This window comes from Psammomys obesus, unplaced genomic scaffold, assembly GCF_907164565.1.
Source record: "Psammomys obesus unplaced genomic scaffold, mPsaObe1.curated_primary_1811, whole genome shotgun sequence".
Lineage (NCBI taxonomy): Eukaryota > Metazoa > Chordata > Mammalia > Rodentia > Muridae > Psammomys > Psammomys obesus.
In genome coordinates, this window is record NW_026596091.1 from 14,511,751 (window position 1) to 14,519,124 (window position 7,374).

Genomic DNA, 7,374 nt, shown 5'->3' on the forward strand with positions numbered 1-7,374 from the left:
TATATATATATATATATATATATATATATATATATATATATATATATCTTCTAGAAACTGCAGGTCAACCAAATGAAAGCCCAATGCCATTGGTGCTCATCCTCCCTGGATTGGCACCCAACAAGGCAAGTGTTAGTGCTTTTGGTTGCCCGCCAGAACTATTTATAGGAAAGACTTTATTTCTGAAGTGTGGTGGATTGAAAGAGAATGGCACCCTCAGAGATTTGAATATTTGGTCACCAGGGGTTGGCACTATTTAAAAGGATTAGCATGTTTGACTTTACTGGAGGAAGAGGAAGTGTGTCACTGTAGGTGGTCTTTGAGATTTCAAGAGCCCAAGCCATAACCAGTTGTACCTTGTCCCTGTTGCCTGTGGATCCATATGTAGAATTCTCAGCTACTTTTCTAGCTGCAAATCTGCCTGTGTACCACCATGTTTCTTGCCATGATAAGGGTAGAATAAACCTCTGAAACTGTAAGCAAGACTCCAGTGCTTTCTTTTGTAAGTGTTGTCATAGTCATATTGTCTCTTCATGGCAATGGGACACTGACTAGGACAAGAAGATCTGGAGAAATCAAGTTTGTACTAACCAGAAAGCTTCCTCTATGCTAGATAGCCTTCATAATACCAGAATGCGCCGTGTAGGTTTCTAGAAGGAAAAAAAAAAAAAAAAAAAAAAAAAAAGTCATCCACAATTTCAGCCTGTTGTGAAAGCTGTGAACTATGATAATGACCAGAGTGGGTACAATATGATAATGACATAGCTGTGGGTACAATAGTGGCAGAGACATAACAATGGTACTGACTACCTTCTGATTGGATTTAAAGAACCACTGCACAGGAGGACAAGACTATTGCTGGTATGTTCACAGACCCCAGGGTTGACTATTACTATTCTTTTTTTTAATATTTTTTATTATTATCAATTACACTTTATTCATTTTGTACCCCCCATAAGCCCCTCCCTCCTCCCCTCCCAATCCCACCCTTCCTCTCCTTTCTGCATGCATGCCCCTCCCCAAGTCCACTGATAGGGGAGGTCTTCCTCTCCTTCTTTCTGATCTTAGACTATCAGTTCTCATCAGAAGTGGCTGCATTGTCATCTTCTGTGGCCTGGTAAGGCTGCTCCCCCCTCAGGGGGAGGTGATCAAAGAGCAGGCCAGTATTCTTAACAGACATATTGTCAAGCTGTCCTCTAAGCTCCTATTCCTATACCCATAGATTAGCGTAGCTTTCAACCCTCATCAGAAATGTTCATTGCAGAGTAGACAGTGGTTAATACAGAAACTCAAAACTGGCTGAAGTGCACAGAATAAGTATCTATGAAGTGTTCAGCCACAAATTTAACAAGTGTATCGCCTTCACCCACTCTGGCTCAAGGACCATCACTGAAGAGGGGCAGAAGTATTGTAAGAGCTGGAGGTCCAGGAAGACCAGAGCAGGACATGGCAGGACTGTTAGAAGTCATGAACTCATAGCATTTGTGGATATCTTCCCATGACATGAACAAGATCAAGGCAGTCAACTTCTAAGCATGGGGTGGAGGCAAGGGAGAAGGGCCTCATGAGCCTTACCCTTGACTTAAATGAGGTCCCCTGTTTCCAGTGAATGGTCCAAAATGCATGAGTACATGGGCAACACATGGACTGGATGGGGTATTTAAAATCATGAAAAGACATAACAGTGGGGGTGGGGTAGATCTAAAGGTCATTAGGGAAGCAGTAAGACGATGATGAATAAAATAAATCGTGAAGTTTTCTTATTAAAATTTTATTTATTTTACATCCTGATCATAGCCCCCTCTCTCCTCTCCTCCCGGTCTCATGGTCTCACCCTCACTACCTCTTCCTCCTAGCCCCATTCCCTACTCCTCAGAAAAGGGGAGCCCACCCCCAGCACACCGGCGCTCATCAAGTCACATCAGGAATCATTAAAAGTATATTTAAAAGTTGTACCAGCTTGTGACTAATGCATTATGCTAATCATACTACCATTTAATGAGAAGGCGTTAGATTAAATCAAAATGCGGTCAGCACAATTTATTGTAGTTATATTATGGAATAATATTTAATCTTCATAATCTAATATTATCCCAATAATAAATACATTACTGCAAATAGAAAGAAAAAAGATACATGCTTACTTGTTGGTATAATGTTCTTTTGAATGTATACACCTTACCCTTGTTCATTCAAATGCTTTCTCCCCCCCCCCACACTCTGGTTTCAATCGGGATATTGCATTGTGATATTTATTTTAAGCATCCTGTCTCAACTGTGTGTAAACAGGCCAAAATAAAATAACTAGCCACAATGTTGTGCAAAGGGAGGAGCCAGAGGACAGGGAAGAGGGGAGGAGCCAGAGGGCAGGAAATGACTGGGAGGAGAAGGTACAAGAGGAGAGCTAAGAGAGCAGAGCTAGAGGATAGATTTTGAAATGAGGTGGAGAGATGGACTGGACCTAATATATCATTAAAAGCAAGTATGATGTGGGAATTCTAAATGTTAGGAAACTATGAGGGCTTGGAGGTTTAGGAGGGAGTAATTATTGTTTAGCATTATGTTCTAGGTTAACTAAATAAACCCAGTCTCTGTGTGGTGATTTGTGTATACAGTGGTTTAGGAATAACAGTAAACATCATCAGAAGATAAACATATTCACGACTGACTAATTATTAAAATGTTAGTCTAGCTTGGTATGGTGGTACACCTTTTATTATTAGCATGCAGGGAGACAGAGGCAGTCATATCTCTGTGAGCCTGAGGCCTGCTTGGTCTACAGATAGAATCCGGGACTGCCAAGGATGCACAGATAAACCCTGTCTCAGAACAGCAACAACAGCAACAAGTATTTGTCTGAACTGTATCCTCTTGATCATTTTTTGCAAAATATTGGAAGCTTTACATAAATTGGAATTTATGATTTACTAAAGCAGCAGTTTGTTTTATTTACCAAAATCTCCCTAAAAGTATATTCTTTATGTATCTTATATAGTAAGATATCTTGTTAAAGATAATTCTATTTTGAGAAAGCAATAAATAATAAATTATAATATTACAATTCTGGATGCGGCATCACATGACTTTAATTGCGGCACTGAAGAAGCAGACTTTGATGAATTTCGATGCTTGTATTAGCCAGGGTTCTCTAGAGTAACAGAACATAAAGAATTCTTTCTCTTTCTATGTATATATATATGTATATTATATACATAGAAAGAGAAAATATATATATACATATATATATACAAATATACATATACACATGTATATATATATATGTATATTCTTTATATATACATATATCCCTTCCCTCTCTCTCTTTCTCTTTCTGCATATTATATACACAGAGAGAGGAGAGAATGTTCAGAATTGTTTACAGGCTCATCCAACAATGGCAGACTATGACTGGAAAATTTAACAATCCAGTAGTTTCTCAGTCAATAAGGCAGGGAATCTCAGTTGGGTTTGGTATACTCTGGAATCTTTAACAAGAAGGCTCTAAAGCTAGTGAATGAATGGACTCTCTAGCAAGGTGAGAACAAGCAGGAAAAGAGCAAAGTTTTTCTTCTTTTGTGACCGTATATAGTCTTCCAGAAAAGGTGTGGACTAGATTAGAGGTGGCTTTTAACCAGGTTGAGTCACCTGGATTAAAGGGGTCTCCTCTAAACTCATGATTAGGATTAAAAGCATGTCTTTTCCTGGCTCAAGTGATTTGTATTAAAGGTCTGTCTTCCTGCTTCAAGGTCCAGATTAGGATTAGAAGGGGATCTCCCTGCTTCAAGTTATGCAAAAGTCCTTCACAGGTGTGTCCTTCATTTGGTTAATTCATTTAGTTATTTCCTCATGTGGTCAATTTAACAACTAAACCATCCCAAGGTTACCCAACCAGCCAAGGCCACATAGTGAGGGTATGTAATAAATATATATGTAGCTATAGAGAGTCAAATCTCATAAGTAAGTTTAACACTGTATTATAAAACAATGGGTTTGTTTTTCTGTTTTGTTTTGTTTAAATTTCTGTTGTTGTCCTAGTTTTAAAATATCTATTTTTTTGAGACATTCAGCTGAACTAGTGAAATCTAAAGACTCTGAGATTTGTTTGTTTGTTTGTTTGTTTTTGTTTTTGAGACAGGGTTTCTCTGTGTAGCCTTGGCTGTCCTGAGCTCACTTTGTAGCCCAGGCTGGCCAAGAACTCACAGAGATCAGCCAACCTCTGCCTCCCTGAGTGATGGGATTACAGGTGTTCAACACTATGCCCAGCAACTTTTTGAGTTTTTAAAGGTTTTATAAGACAGGTTACAGCGTTCCTGGAGAAATAGATCAGAACAGCAAAATACTAGCATAAATGATTATTATTGAGTTTTTTTGTAGTTTTTTGTTTGTTTCTTTGTTTTTGCTTTTCAAAAACCATCTGGTAAGCCATAGGCAATATAAAACAGGTGCTGAGTGTTTGTTCCCAATGAGATAAATTCTGCCTTTTGTTCCCTTTTCAGCCCCCTTGCTAGCATTCAAACTAACAATTCAAAGTTGTTTGTCTCTGTAAGTGCAAATGCCTTAGAGCAGGAAAAAGAGAAGAGCCAACACGAGTTCTTCTACTCCTGAAAATTCATATCAGATTCTCGGTCTTTAAATTAGTCAAGAAAAAAGCATGGGAAATTAATTTGATTTACTTTAATTTGAAGATGGAGGATATCAGGAAGAACCTCACGGTGCAGCATGAAATACAAATGTACCTACCACAAATCTCTAAGTATAGACTGATTTTGACAGAAATAGCTGTTATCTTCTGTTTCAGAATATAAAAGTTAACATTTCCAATCTAGAAAAAGTAAGCATACTTTAAACGAGTGGGGCCACCAGATAGCACTTTCAAGACACGGGTTTGTAGTGCTGTGAAGGAAGGGAAGCTTTGACAAGTCAGGATGCCCCCTGCAAGGGAGCTGCCATCCCATCAGTTTCCTCTCTAAAGGGAGGTACATGGCACGGCTGATCTGATGATGGACAAGGAAACATTTGGCTTGTTGGTGAAAATTGTGCCATTGCAATTACAGCGTAATAGCCTATCATGAATAATTCATTTATATTTTATGTATCTTTTCAAGGTAATAAATTAATAAAATCCAAATCACCGAGGGCTCCATAGTGTTATATTTGCAATTTAATTTTCTGTAAATAATACATATGCTTGGTAAAATTCAAACAACTGGGCAAATCGTCCTGTGGGAACAACAATTTTATTTTCCAGTTCTCCTAACTCACCCTGAGAGTCTAGAAACAGTTCCTTGAAATAATCAATGGTTTTATTTTTTTCATTTTTCCCTGTACTGCTAGCAAAATACTTTCATCTAGTTCTCTTGATTTAGCTACTTTAAAGAACTTGGACTCTGTTATGGAATATCCTTTAATATAAATTTGATATGTAATATATAAGTACAGATGGATATATATTACATTTTCCTATGTGTTAATATCATCTTATTTCTATAATTAATATACTTTGAGCAATTAACACCTCATAGCACTACAAAGTCATTGCACATATTTTTTTCTATTTGAGATAAGCTAATGACTATTTTAGTGCTACCCTCCATCTTGCCATCATATATTAGATACCTATTTAGTTTTACCTTTGTATATGTACAGATTTATACTATCTTAAACAATTAACTATGTTTCCCTCACATTTTCTGTAAACTGGCTTGTAAATATGAGCATTTATTGGATTTGGAGAGGTGGAAAGTAAACCTAGATGGAGTTGGTAGGAGGAGTGGGGGTAAATATGATCATAATACATTGTAAAAAAATTCTCAAAAAATAATAAAAATATTATATTAAATCGTAAATAATGTGCACCCGCAAATAAAATGTTCATTTGTGTAATTTTTAAATTTTTGTAGTACCTACACTTAAAAATGGAAAAAGAAACTTGACAAAAAATAAACAAAAACATAAAAAAACCTAGTCTGCTGTGCCTGGTGGCAGTTGCCCCGGTGCATCCCTCTGGGACCAGTCGGCAGTTTGTGAGTGAACAATATGGAGGCCGAGCTGTCTGGCTTTAACATCGATGCCCCCCGCTGGGATCAGGACACCTTCCTGGGGCGTGTGAAACACTTTTTTAACATCACCGATCCACGCACTGTCTTTGCATCAGAGCAGGAGCTGGACTGGGCCAAGGCGATGGTGAAGAAGAGCAGGTGAGTGGGTGGCGGGGGGAGGGGCTGGAGGCACCAGCACAAAATTGCTGGGATCTCTAGGGGAGGGAGAACAGTGAAGGAGTTGGCAGGGGTCTCGGGAAGGCAGGGTGGTCACTGCTGGTGTCCTTGGGTGACAGGATGGCGCTTGTGCCCCCCGGCACTCAGGTGGAGCAGCTGCTGTATGCTGAATGTCATCGGGCGGATGTCCTTCCAGGTCCCAGCGGCGTGCTCATCACAGGCTTCATGCTCCCGTTCTACAGGACAATGCCTGCGGTCGTCTTCTGGCAGTGGGTGATTCCCCCACATCAGTCAGGCAGACGGCCCTCTCCTACTTCACAGCTACGACCACTGCGGGAGCCACGGCAGTGGGCTGGGTGCCCTTTGCCCCTGCGGCTGCAGCTAACTGTGTTAATATCCCAATGATGCGACAGCAGGGACTCATCCAGGGCATCTGTGTGAAGGACAAGAACCAAAATGAGCTTGGCTCTTCTCAGAGAGCTGCAGCTGTGGGCATCACCCAAGTGGTTATTTCTCGGATCACCATGGCAGCCCCTGGCATGATCGTGTTACCGGTCGTCATGGAGAGGCTGCATGTGATGAAGAAAGTGAAAGTGCTGCGTGCTCCGCTGCAGGTTTTGTTGGGTGGGTGCTTCCTCCTCTTCATGGTACCAGTGGCGTGTGGGCTCTTCCCTCAGGAACGCGAATTACCAGTTTCCTATCTACAACCAGAGCTACAGAACACCGTCAAGGCCAAGTACGGAGAACAAGCCATCTTTGTCTACTTTAATAAGGGTCTCTAAGTGCCCCGAGCCTGGAAGGACCAACCCTGGATGGACCAGCTTTTTCCTGGCAGCTGTGCATACCTGTGTCCACATTCCTCTTGCAGTAAGGTCTGAGCCAGGCTAGATTGGAAAATAGAGTAGGTAGGTGGGGAGGGGACTCCTGTTTATATACAGGTACCTAACTTATTGGACTCTATAGAACAAAAAGTCGAGGGGATGGAGGTGGTGGTGGGGTGTAACTCAATTGGGAGTGTTTGCCTAACACCCACTCAAAGCCCTGGATCCAACCCTTGGCATTATGTGATTCAGGCGTGGTTTTATACGCTGGTGATTCTTGTACTTGGGAGGTAGGCAGGAGGGTTAGAAGTGCAAAGTCTCCGGTAAGTGGTGGTGCA

The 7,374-nt window shown here is 40.6% G+C and overlaps 1 pseudogene; it reads left to right on the top strand.

Moving 5' to 3' along the window:
- The first annotated feature begins 6,036 nt into the window (after positions 1 to 6,036).
- LOC129691775 (sideroflexin-2-like) lies at positions 6,037 to 6,997 on the top strand (annotated as a pseudogene).
- Positions 6,998 to 7,374: the final 377 nt, after the last annotated feature.